The sequence below is a fragment of the Aedes albopictus genome, chromosome 1 (assembly GCF_035046485.1).
Source record: "Aedes albopictus strain Foshan chromosome 1, AalbF5, whole genome shotgun sequence".
Lineage (NCBI taxonomy): Eukaryota > Metazoa > Arthropoda > Insecta > Diptera > Culicidae > Aedes > Aedes albopictus.
In genome coordinates this window covers 151,301,532-151,315,430 of record NC_085136.1, presented here as the reverse complement: position 1 = coordinate 151,315,430, position 13,899 = coordinate 151,301,532, and the positions used below count along the sequence as shown (strand labels likewise).

General features: G+C 37.1%; 1 non-coding gene across 1 annotated transcript; it reads left to right on the top strand.

Moving 5' to 3' along the window:
- Window positions 1-687: 687 nt before the first annotated feature.
- Trnak-cuu (transfer RNA lysine (anticodon CUU)) lies at window positions 688-760 on the top strand. The gene has a single exon. It is a non-coding gene; the product is annotated as a tRNA-Lys (tRNA).
- Window positions 761-13,899: the final 13,139 nt, after the last annotated feature.

The following is a 13,899-nucleotide window of genomic DNA, read 5'->3' as shown; positions in this document are numbered from 1 at the left end:
TTTGTTTATCTTCTAAAGTTTCCCTACGGTCTACTATCTGTCCTCGAAGTTTTAATTCAAAATCAACCTCGTCCGCCAGTAGATGTTCGGCTTCTGGTAATATATACGGACCACTCATTTTGAAGCTTTCCCAAAATAGAACCCAAATAAAATAAAACACAAATTCAAATATTCAATTCAAGATCAATCAATTATCCGCACCACTTCTAATTCAAAACTCCGTCGTAGAATACCAAATTCAATTCAACCTAACCTAACAAATTCAAATCACTTATACTCTAAAATAAACAAGAAAAAAAAACCTAACCTAAAACCCGTTCACCATAAAATTCAAAATCCAATGAACTATAAAATTCAATATCGCTAAAATCAAAGAACCTAACCTACAAAATTCAAGTGAAAACAAACCGGAAATAATAATCAAAAATTCAAACATTAAGCTGCAAATTTATGTTTAAATTCAATTGATGTAACTGCTAAAAAATTTCGTAATACTTTGACGTTGGGCGCCAAATGTTTTTTTTTTCTTCGCTTAATATCTTGGGTTAGCGTAAAGGCTTACATAATAAGTTTAGCGTTTTTGCTTATTATATGTTAGGTTTAAATCCATGATTAGTTGAAGTGAAAATGACTCACCCTTTGTTTTGTTTTTTCCTTCGCGAAGAAATTGTCGTCACCTTAGAACTCGCCCGGCTAGCTCAGTCGGTAGAGCATGAGACTCTTAATCTCAGGGTCGTGGGTTCGAGCCCCACGTTGGGCGCCAAATGTAACCGTTCAAGAATATTCACGAGGTTTTTGAAACAAGATGGCTTAAGCGCCACTCCCGAAACTCGAGAGACCACCTGTCGTTTTGACTTTGCCCGACTTTGAAGACTTTTCCCTCAGGGGACTCGTGAACGGCTTCACTATTATCCAACGAACCCGGAAATACGCCACCTTACCCTGCCCACTTACGAAGGAAAAAACAAAACAAAGGGTGAGTCATTTTCACTTCAACTAATCATGGATTTAAACCTAACATATAATAAGCAAAAACGCTAAACTTATTATGTAAGCCTTTACGCTAACCCAAGATATTAAGCGAAGAAAAAAAAAACATTTGGTTGACAAGCGAAAAATCTGTCTTCCAACACGTCGAAACAAAAACAAAAAAAAAATATCAATTTAATCACGTTGGGCGCCAATGTAACCGTTCGTCGAATTAGCTTGAATGAAACTTAAAACGCGGTGGCTTTTGCGCCACTCTCGCGTACGAGAGACCACCGGTTCATTCCAATGTTTGCCCGACTAAATTGATGACTCTTCACTCAAGGGCTTCTTCGAACGGCCGCTATCTTGAACAAAACCCCAAAACGCACTAAACTTTATACACATAAACGGTCGAACTGAACCAATAACGGAAATTTACACCAAAAAGAGACTAAAACAAAAATAAATACAAAATCAAACAATTAGGGGTCGCTGAAGTGAATTTATTCAAATAAAAAAAAAAAACAAACAATGAAACTAAACACGACAAGCAATCAAATTCGTTTTAACATATATTATTTTTCACAAACTGATCGTCAAAAGGTTGTGTGTGTGTGTGTGTGTGTGTGTGTGTGTGTGTGTGTGTGTGTGTGTGTGTGTGTGTGTGTGTGTGTGTGTGTGTGTGTGTGTGTGTGTGTGTGTGTGTGTGTGTGTGTGTGTGTGTGTGTGTGTGTGTGTTATCATGGCCATGATCAACGTACCTGCGCAGGTTTTTTCTGTCGACGGTTGCTTCTCCGGACCAATCGTCGACGTTGATTTGCTCTCCATTATATTCGCCGGACTATAGGTGCGGAGGGGTGTCGGCGGTCCGGTACTCTGCCCGATCGTGCCTAAACTGCACGCAGGTAGGCCGGAAGTATTCCCCTTGACTCCGTTTAACTACCAGGAACTGGCGGGCGAGGACGAGCATCAGGGGCTTAAAGCCCAAAATAAAAAGCGTCTTTTGGACGCTAGGGTCCAAAGACGAACACAAAATTAAACAACATACACTAAAACGAATTCAATTATAATAATTACCTTTTATAACGACAATTAAACGCACAGGGAACAGAGCGTCTGCCCCTGGCGACAAAAACCATAATTTAAGTCACTACAGAACGAAAAAAACAAAGACAATTAATCTTAAATTCACTTCAAACGGCACTACTTAACAAATTTACATTACTACAAAACACTACACACCTTAACAAAACTTAAAACTGGCAGAAGGTCGCCGAAGCTCGCTTCTGTTCTCCAGCCGACTCAACTATCAAGTGATGGAGTCAAGTCGATTTCTCTAGTCAAGTAAATTTCCTGCTATTGAAGCAGTCGTCTATTGAATCTAAAAACTATTATATACAAGTGCGCCAAATTTAAATCGCACATGGCCGTAAAACTATTTTGCGCCATCGAAAAAGTCCTATAAGATATGTAACATGAATCGTCATTAGCTTAGCCTAGACACAAACCTTACATGAAACGGATCTCTACTAATGAAACGGTTCAAACTCAAAGACAAATTCAACGAATCCAATTGACATAAGATTTTACTTAAAAAGACAAAAACGTCAAAAGCTACAAATTAACTAAAATAATCATAAAAACTAATAATGAAATATTAAAAAAAACAAATTCTAAAATCAAAATCGAAATATTCAAAAAAAAAAATATCAATTTAATCTAAAGAAAATCAAACTTTATTTTACTTAAAAAGATAAAAAACGTCAAAACGTTACAAAATGAGCCGCCACCCGTCGTTGCGTCGAAGAAAGTGAAAAAAAGGGTGGATGAAGCGAAGCGCTTGCATGTTGTTTTGAATGTTCCCGTCGTCGGCGTCCGTCCGATGCTGATGGGCGCTCGCTTTCAGCGTCATGTTTTGGTTTCGACGATGTAGGCCCCTGCAGGGTAGAATATGTAGCTGTTCACTGGAAGTGGGTATAGTCGCTCCGCTTTTAACTTTGCTTCGTTTTTGTTCCATGTGCGCAAGGTGCTGTTAGGGAAAGTGTCATCCCATAATTAGAACAAACTAGTAATGAGGGCAATGAAACCGGTCTGGTGCCTAAGGGCGTCATATACGGCCGAGGCGGAAGAGATAGATAATGCAGGTAGATAGTTAGTTTAGATATATATAATGCTAAGAACAATAAATCGGTGTCATTCAACCATTATATCTAGTCTAATGCTGTCATATCACACTTCCCAAACTCCGTAAGAACTTTACAGTGGTGGCAGCGGTTAAAACGTTGTGAATTTCAAAAAGTCCATGTATCGGTGCATAGAAAATACGCGTTCACTACGTATGTCAATGAACGTATTTCGCGCGGTTGAAAAAAAAAACGAACAGAATCTCGAGAAAAGGAATTAGTGAAAATATTAAAGACAGACGTCTTGAAATTCCGTTTCAACAGTGCATCAGAACTCCAGACCCACAAGAAACAAGTTTCGAACAACAGTGCATTTAATTATTCGGTTCTTATTCATTTGTAATAAGCATTAAATAGGAAGCTCAGGTGCGCTGGTTTTGTTTTCGAAGAGATTTGTGCCCTCAAAATCTTTTACTGTTCACCGCGGAACAACGACCGAAGAAAAACACAAATAAAGAAATTATAGAATAAACGCTTGAGCAGTCACGTCTGTCTACAAACAACAACAACAACAACAACAACAACAACAACAACCGGTTCATCGGAGAAAGGAAGCCCAAGATCCAAACAGAAATAGCAGGTGAATAGATTAGAGTATAAGTTGAAGACCCGTAAGACGTTAAAGCAATTGTAACTTTTTTAACGAGGATCATTTTAAATCAGATGTATTTTTGTAATTTGTTTTATATTTTTTTATAAAACAACAATATTTTTTTTCCTTGTTCTTGAGCCTTTTTTTGTGAAGTAAGCTATTAGTGTTCCCTTTATTTTTGAAAAAAAAAAAACTAACTGAACTTGTACCATAAATCTTTTTTTGTGAATCTTATGTCAATCGTGCGATCACTCAGGGGAAGGATCATTTATTCCAACTCCGAAATCGTTAATAACGAAAATATTGAACGCACATCTTCATCATCATCCGACTCATTTGTTTCTACTTCTTCAGTAAGCATGGTATTCGATGCTAAGGAAGCAAGAGAAACTATTCCTAAATTTGATGGGAAGAGAAATTTTGCACAATTCATTGCAATATGTGATGAATTGCATAATGATTTGCAAGAAAATGAAGATGATGCAGGACTAGTAAGAGTCATAAAGCAAAAGCTTAACAGTGAAGCTTTTACTTTGTGCAGAAACTGTACAACTTTCAATGAAATATCAACTGTATTATCTCGAAAGTATGGCGAGGATACTCCCCTCAGTGTGCTCATACGAGATGCAGGGAATTTGAGACAAAAAGAGTTTGAAGATGCGAGAGCATATGGAGACAGGGCTATTCTTTTGCAAGAAAGAATAAGCCTAATCACAGAAGCACTTTTGAAAAACTCTACGTTAACTTGCAAAACTCTCGAACCGGTGGAATATATATATACCACAAAGTTATACTGGAATATTTTATTAATGGTTTGAGAGTTAGCGATGTTAGAAATATTGTAAAATCTAATAATTTGACAGAATTGACGAAAGCTGCTGATTACGCGGCAACGCTCGAATCTAATTACAAAAACAGTGTTAGATATCCTAATTTTAAAATGGAAAATTCTAAGCAGTATAATTCATTCCAAGCTAAACCTCAATCAAACATCAGACCATATATTAATACAAACAGCGATACAAACTATAGTAAAAATAACAAAAACCAAATTTTCAATAAAGCTGTCATTAAGACCGAACCTTCTTTGCAAGCAAAAACTGTTAAGTGCTACTTTTGCGGCATAAAAGGACATTTTGAGTCCGAATGCCGTAAGAAGCAAAAATATCAAATCAATATTTTAGATTCAAAAAACGGGGTAGTCAAACCGAAACACGGTCCGGATCTTCAGGACATCGAATTAATGAAATCGTTAGGGATATAGTAATCCCGTTCGAAAAAGTTAAATTCACTAATAGAGCACTGGTTGCCTTAAAAACTAATATTTCTGAAAAACCATTAACATTCTTATTAGATCCAGGTGCTGAAGTGAGTATAATGAAATTGATTAAATTTGATGTCAATGTTCACATTGATAAAAATTGCATAATTGAAGTATCTGGCGTAACCTCAGATGTAGTCAGAACATTAGGAGTCATAGAAACGACATTCTGTTTCGGACATTCTGATATACAATTTGATATTTCTTTAGTGGAAAATGATTTTCCAATACCATGTGATGGTATTTTAGGGATGGATTTTTTCAGGAACCACCCATGTACAATTGATTTTAAAACTAATTGTTTCAAAATTTTCGAAAAAAGTCACACATTGGATACAAAAACAATGCAATATCAAAACATTGTTAAAATACCTCCTCGAGCAGAGATCATTAAAAAGATTTATATTCAGACAAGGGAAGATTTAATTTGCCACTCGAAACAGCTGTCAAACAAATCTGTGTATATTGGAAATTGTTTGGTAAGACCCAATAACAATTTTGCATATGTTCCTATGCTTAATGGAACTCACGATGAAGTAGAAGTTGACTTAAACTCTATTCATTTTGAACCTTTGAAAAATTATTCAATACTCTCATTGGAAAATAACATAGAAAGAGTTACCAAAATTAAAGAGGACGTTAATCTTCAGCATTTAAATGATGAAGAAAAAACTTCAATTATAAATATCATCGAAAAATATCATGACGTATTTTTTGTGGAAGGTGATAAACTGACAACCACAAATGCAACACCTCATAAAATAAATACTTCAAGTGAGAAACCAATATTTACTAGACAATATCGATTACCAAGGGTTCACAAAGAAGTAATCGATGGGGAAATAAAAAAGCTATTAGAGAATGATGTTATTAAGGAGAGTAAATCTCCTTGGAATTCGCCTCTACTTGTAGTTCCTAAGAAACCTGGGATAAACGGAGAAAAGAAATGGCGTGTAGTAGTGGATTTTAGAAAAATCAATGACGTAACAATAAGTGATGCTTATCCTTTGCCATTGATTTCAGATATACTAGATCAATTGGGAAAGGCCAGGTACTTTTCTAATTTGGACTTAGCAAGTGGTTTTCACCAAATTAAGTTGGATCCACAAGATGCTGCTAAGACTGCATTTTCTACGCCATATGGGCATTATGAATACGTTTGTATGCCTTTTGGTCTCAAAAATGCTCCAGCTACATTTCAAAGATTAATGAATACTGTATTAACAGGATTACAAGGAATAAAATGTTTTATTTATATGGACGACATAGTAGTATATGGAGACAATTTGAAGTCACATAATCAAAAACTATGCGAAATTTTGGACAGACTTCGAAAATATAATTTAAAGTTACAACCAAGTAAATGTAATTTCCTACAAAAAGAAATTATATTCTTAGGGCACAAGGTAACATCTCACGGAATAATGCCCGATGAATCGAAAATATGTGCCGTTAAAAACTTTCCAACGCCAACAAGCGCAAAGGAAGTTAAAATGTTTTTAGGTCTGCTGAGCTATTATCGGAAATTCATACCAAATTTAGCAAATCTGGCGGAACCAATTAACAGACTATTGAGGAAAAGGGAACGTTTCGTATGGAGTCAAAAGTGTCAGCAATCTTTCAATGAGTTGAAATCGTTGCTGGTGCAATCGCCTATTTTACAGTATCCAGATTTTACTAAAAAGTTCATCATAACAACTGATGCTAGCAATGTTGCGGTAGGAGCAGTTCTCTCTAATGAAGGGAATAATTTACCAATAGCTTATGCTAGTAGGATTTTGAATCCTGCTGAACGGCGGTGTTCTACTGTAGAACGCGAATTACTCGCAATTGTTTGGGCTATCAAACATTTCAAGCCATACGTTTTCGGTCAAGAGTTCTTGATACACTCTGATCATAAACCATTAGTTTACCTTTTCAACATCTCAGACGCATCTGATCGATTAATGAGATGGAGGATCTTATTAGAGGAATACGACTTCAAGGTAATATATACACCTGGAAAAAACAATGTCGTCGCTGACGCATTAAGTCGTATAGAGCTTTGTAATTTAGATACTGCAGATCAGGTTACAGCTCAATTAAACAACGAGATAAAAACGCACAAAGCAAATATCTCAAAACGAATAAATGTTATTACTCGTCAACAGGCACAGAACCTAGCTAGAAATAATCAACATACTGATCCAAAAACGGATAAAAACACAAGCGGAATAGCACAGGACTATGGAAGCTTTGAGCTATTGAAGGGCCCCAATCAAAATAAGAACATGCATGAAAAAATAGAACAACATAAAAATTGCATTAACGTTTACATAGTTCCAAAAATACTTGATCCAAACACCAAGTACGAATTCCAAAAGGAACTATTTGAATTAAGAAAAATCGAGGACCATGGGTTTATTACAAACTCAAATGAACACTTCATAATTTGTAAAGACCATTATACACATAAGTTATGTTTACACAAATTATACAAAAATATTATGTTGTTTAAAGCAAACATAAAAGAAGCAACAAATAAAACAATAAACTTCAAGTTTTTATTATTACCGAAAGATATAGTAAATTGGCATAAGTTGAAACAAATAATAAGTCATATATTTTCTAACATGAATTGCAAACTTTGCTGTTCAAACTATTCAATATTGAAATTAAAATCAGAAAATGAAATTGAGACCGTTCTCAAGGGATTCCATCAGAGTCCACTTGGTGGTCATGAAGGTCTGAATCGAACTTTAAAGCGAATTTCCGAGCGATATGCGTGGAAAAATATGAAACGTGATGTAAAGAATTTTATAGAAAAATGTCTCGAATGCCAGAAAAATAAAATTTTAACTAAAAACAAGATTCCTTTAAAAATTACAACCACATCTTCTAAACCATTTGAAAAAATATTTTTAGATATTGTAGGACCTTTGCCAACTTCTAAAAATAACAATAGTTATGTATTAACCATACACGATGACTTAACGAAATTATTCATTGCAAAGGCCATTCCTGAAGCAACAGCAGAAACCACCTGTAAAGCTTTTTTGGAATGTGCTATTTGTATCTATGGTGTACCTAAAGAATTAGTAACAGATCGCGGTACTAATTTTGTTAGTAAACTATTTCAAACACTTTGTAAACTTTTGCACGTTGAACAAATTCAGACGACAGCATACCACCCTCAGAGTAATGGAGCACTGGAACGGTGCCACAGAACTCTCAAAGAATACATGAGATCGTATGTTTGCGAAAACCTTAATGATTGGGATGAATATATTCAGTATTTTGCTTTCACGTATAATACAACCACTCACTCATCAACAGGATTCTCCCCTCACGAACTTATGTTTGGTTACAAAGCTGAATTACCTTCTTCAATCTGTTCTGCTTATAAAGATGATTCTACCTATTTTTCTTACTTGTCAGATTTAAGGCGAAATCTGGAAATCATACAGAAGTCTGCCAAAGAGAGCTTGATTTCCAATAAATATGCTAGAAAAGAAAAATACGACGAGAAAGCTAATGATTGGTTACCAATGTGGGGCGACAAAGTTCTTCTCGAAAACGTCACTACAGGGACGGGAAGAAAACTTCAAGGACTTTATAATGGTCCCCATGAAGTGGTTGCTATAAATTCACCACAAACATGTACCATTTTGTTAAGAGGTACTAATAAAAAATTAGTTGTTCATAATGATCGCCTAAAACGCTTTCATGAATAATCTAATATTCTTGTATTTTTTTTTTTTTTTGTTGCAGAATGATGCTTGGTCTTATGCTTTTCTGCATCACTTCGACTATAGCTGAAGTACCAGTCGTGAACATACCATTATACGAGCACGGTATCATATTTGAACAACTAAAGGATGTAAGGCTGGTGATGGGGAGCTGGAACTTCAAATCTTCCTACAACCTTGGCGATTTAGAATACGAAATCACACAAGTACAAAATTATTCCAGTATATTAACAAAAGCCTGTTTGAATTTGCATACAGATTTCGAATTAGATTGCCATCGTCTGGCTAAAAACATTAACAACGCTTTAGGGGATCTTACAGAGATTCGTGGAATCATCTATTCAAGATGTCCCCATAAAACTCTCATTGAGCCTTTGAGAAGATCTAAAAGGGGATTCATCGATGGCATTGGTGATTTGGAAAAAATGCTATTCGGAACAATGAGCAACTCAGATCGTGAGAGAGTGGACCACGATCTTTCTAATCTGAAAAATAATGAAGATCAATTGGAAAAACAAATTGAAAAACAGACGATAGCAATTGATGCTATTTTCGAAGTAACAAATGAAACTATGACAAATTTAAAAACAGAAGTGGAATCATTTAGGAAAGTAATAGATTTTTATAATAAAAAGGCAAAAGAAGACAAAACGAAAAGTGCAGTACGCAACCAGTTTTTGGAACTATTAGGAGAAATGGAACTTTTCTTAGGCCATTTATTACAAAAACGATCAACATTTTTGCAATTATTAAAAACAGAAGACATGGCACTATCTTCAGAAGTATATGGCCCCATTCAGTTTTTAAAAGATTTAAGATCTGTTCAAAATCAACTGCCTACTGGGTTAGAATTTCCAGTAGAATTGAATTTTGAGCATATTATGCAACTTTACCCATTAACAAAAATGAGTTCAATCCTGAATGGATGTCTCATTAGAGTAAATGTAAACGTTCCACTATGTAATAAATTAAAATACGAGGCATATAAAGGTACAAGTGTGCCTATATTGAATGATGGAATAATGCACATAGCATCTGTCAAGAATGATGTGCTACTAAAAGCTAATAACTCAGATATAGGAATGAGTATATCATATGGAGAATATAAGGAGTGTATTTCTTTGCAAAATTTTAGAATGTGTGAATCATTCCATATTCTAGAAAATTTAACGATGTCAGAAAATTGTTATGTAAGAACATTTTTAAATAACAATCCAAACCTTTTTTGTAAAGTACAACCTCTGAATTTAAAACATCAATTCTGGGTACAGTTGGTTGATCCTAATTCATGGATCTATGCCGTTCCCAATCGAACTAAGCTTTCTGTGGTTTACAATCAGAAAGTTCAATATTTAGAAATTAACATGGTTGGCAGAATAAACATTACACAGCCATGTTTAATCAAAACAAACGAAATTCTTCTACATTACTACCCTAGTAGTAAAACATTTATTCAAGTGGAACCTTTCAAACTTGATTTTGATTTTCAGCCAGAAAGGACAAGATTGATTGATGATAAGATTCCAGACACGGTTGAAAATAAAATCATTAGTAATTCCAACAACAAACAATTGTTTCATGAAATGGTTGATTTAAAAAATATGAATGCGAATAAAGTTCAATTATTGAATATTGAACTGGAGAAGCACTCATTCTCGGTATGGAAGGCAATCATAATAACGGTTGGCCTTATAATTTTTGGTATTTTAAGTTTTAAACTCTATAGCTGTTTAAAACTTAAATTTGTAGGGGGAGGAAATGACTCTACCCAAGAGAATCAGGCATTGACTGTAGTATTCACGGACAGAGATGTGGAGGAATGTTCGCAAGAGGCAAGTACGAGCACAGTTTCAAATATAAATACGCTAACAAAAACAAGGCCACCTAGGATTTCAAAAATAATAGGAGAGGCTAGATTTTAAGTATAGTTTATATAGAAAAAGAGTAAACACTAAATAAATATGTAAACTTCAAAAAAAAAAAAACAATAATCAAACTATTATACCTACGACCATAAAAGTTGTCATTATCCAAATAACGGATTTGCATAACGAAAACTTTTCTTTGGGGGGATAGTAATGTGGCAAGACGTTGTCACACGACCTTCTCTTGATCTACAATTCCGCATTTAGCAATACCGGATTGCGTTCACTTCCATGTGCGCAAGGTGCTGTTAGGGAAAGTGTCATCCCATAATTAGAACAAACTAGTAATGAGGGCAATGAAACCGGTCTGGTGCCTAAGGGCGTCATATACGGCCGAGGCGGAAGAGATAGATAATGCAGGTAGATAGTTAGTTTAGATATATATAATGCTAAGAACAATAAATCGGTGTCATTCAACCATTATATCTAGTCTAATGCTGTCATATCACACTTCCCAAACTCCGTAAGAACTTTACATTTGCCACACAAACAATCAAACTACTGTACGAAACAAAGAGTCAAACGAATGCGCTTCACCACGATATCGTCTTCGGGAGACGGTTCGGTTTTTGTTATTCCTGTCTTCTTCCATAATGAGAGCTGTGTTGGCCAAATGTTTATCGTATTCAATGCAACATGCAAGAATAAACTAATACTAACATTCATAATCGGAATTGGCTGTAAATCTATGCGAAAAGCTAGAATTAGACAAATGTCATCGTCTCAGACGACAATGATTTGACGCTTTCTTATGTTTTTTGAATTTCGTTTTACCGCTCGTGTTGTGTGTAAAAGGTAACGGTAGCGCACGAATGTAACAAAGCAAGCTGACACTCGATTGCGGCAACGGAATGAAGGTAGTGAAAAATGTCGAATGTTTTCACATTGCGACGCTCATAAGTTCCTGGTATGCAATTACAATGTAGTACCCAATTGATTTCAATTTCACCCCGTTGATCAATTTGACCCCTGTTTACGGTACTAATGATCGGATTTCAGCACTTTTGAAAAGATTTTACGGTACCGAATGTAACGTACCGCAGGCTGAGTATCTGCAAGAGCTGCAGAAGAAAACCAAACGAATCATCCCGAACATACAAGTATGTACAACCTGGAAGAATGGTCGTCGTCGATGAGTTTCTCGCCCATGTGAAGTGGCCGTTAGCGAGGATCGTCAATGTCATCCCTGGACCAAATGGACTCATCCGAGTCGTGGATCTGCAAACTAGCAGAGGGATTATTCGTCGTCCAGTCACAAAAATTTGCCCGCTGTTCCTGGAATGTGCTAATGAATCCTAAAATTGCTAAAAGTAAATAGTCAACGATTGTTTTTGTTTATTAAATTCCTAGAATGAAGTGTGGTAGAGTTCGATAACAAATTTTGAAAACGACGTATAATCAATGCTACACCATTGATTATACGTCGTTTTCAAAATTTGTTACTGAGTTCAGGTAGTGCAATTATTGAATAGGCCTTCTCAGTTGACAGGTCCGTGTATTGATTGATGCACCAAGCGGTAAGAAGAAGAATTTTGACATCCAAGCGGTGTGCCGTTTACATCCATCGACCAATCAGCGACGAGGATCTAATCGACGGCACACCGCTTGGATGTCAAAAGTTCTTCTTCTTTTCGCTTGGTGCATCAATCAATACCACTGTTTACAAGTGCCGAACAAAGGCGCAAACGCCGAACTGTCATTTTCATAGGAGAACTGTCAAAGGCCCCCAAAATCAGCTGATTTTAAACGTCTTCGATTAGGCCTATTTCAAGTGGTGGCGATGACAGTTCTCAAAGCCTATTGCTGTCACAATTCACAGGTATTCCATGCTGTCAGTCAGACTGGCAGCACTTTGAAATCTTTAAATAGGGTAAGAATTAAATGTACATATCACTATAAAATAAGTCAGTAAGATTCGAACGTTCGAGAAATAAAGTTCGTTCCTTTCAAGTCTAATAAAGTGATACTAAGTGATGAAAAGTAGTAGATTTTTGTGTCGTGAATTTTTGTGGTGCCCAGTTCCACCGATAGTGACCGGCCTCGGTAGTGCCGGTAGTGTTCTGCCCGTTTGTGACCTCAATCCCAGCCGGAAGCCACGATCCTGCCCTATCAATAACCTTAGTCTCAAAATATTCTCCTCGGGCTCACCCTTCTGGGTCGACGAATTGAAGACGGGAAGAAAGAGAAGCTACATACATACATTTATTTGTTCAACATTATTAAGACAAGATAAAATCAACAATAGTACGCCACAATACTCGGTTTGTGGCTGCCGCTCTCCATCTACGATCGCGCCCGATGCTCGCCAAGTCACGCTCCACCTGGTCCACCCATCATGCTCTCTGCGCTCCACGCCTTCTTGTGCCAACCGGATCAGTTGCAAACACCAGCTTTGCAGGGTTGTTGTCCGGCATTCTTGCAACATGCCCTGCCCATCGTATCCTTCCGGCTTTGACCACCTTATGGATGACGGATTCGCCGTAAAGTGCAGCGAGCTCGTGGTTCATTCTTCTCCGCCACACACCGTTCTCCTGCACACCGCCGAAGATCATTCTTAGCACGCGTCGCTTAGCACGTTGTTGTCAGCCGTCAGTAAGGATCCGAGGTAGACGAATTCCTCCACCACCTCGAAAGTATCCCCGTCTATCGTAACATTACTACCCAGACGGATCCGGTCATGTTCGGTTCAGCCTACCAGCATGTACTTTGTTTTTGAGGCATTCACCACCAGTCCGACCTTTGCTGCTTCGCATTTCAGGCGGGTGTACAGCTCTGCCACCGTTCCAAATGTTCTAGCGATAATGTCCATGTCGTCCGCAAAGCACACAAATTGGCCGGATTTTGTGAAAATCGTTCCCCGGCTGATGAGCCCGGCTCGTAGCATCACAGAGCTTCCAGAGCGATGTTGAAGAGTAGGCATGAGAGTCCGTCACCTTGTCGCAGTCCCCAGCGAGATTCGAATGAACTGGATAGTTCACCCGAAACCCTTACGCAGTTTTGCACACCGTCCATCGTTGCTTTAATCAGTCTAGTCAGCTTCCCAGGAAAGCCGTTTTCGTCCATGATTCTCCATAGCTCTGCGCGGTCGATACTGTCTTGTGCCGCTTTGAAGTCGATGAACAGGTGATGCGTTGGGACCTGGTACTCACGGCATTTCTGGAGGATTTGCCGTACGGTAAAG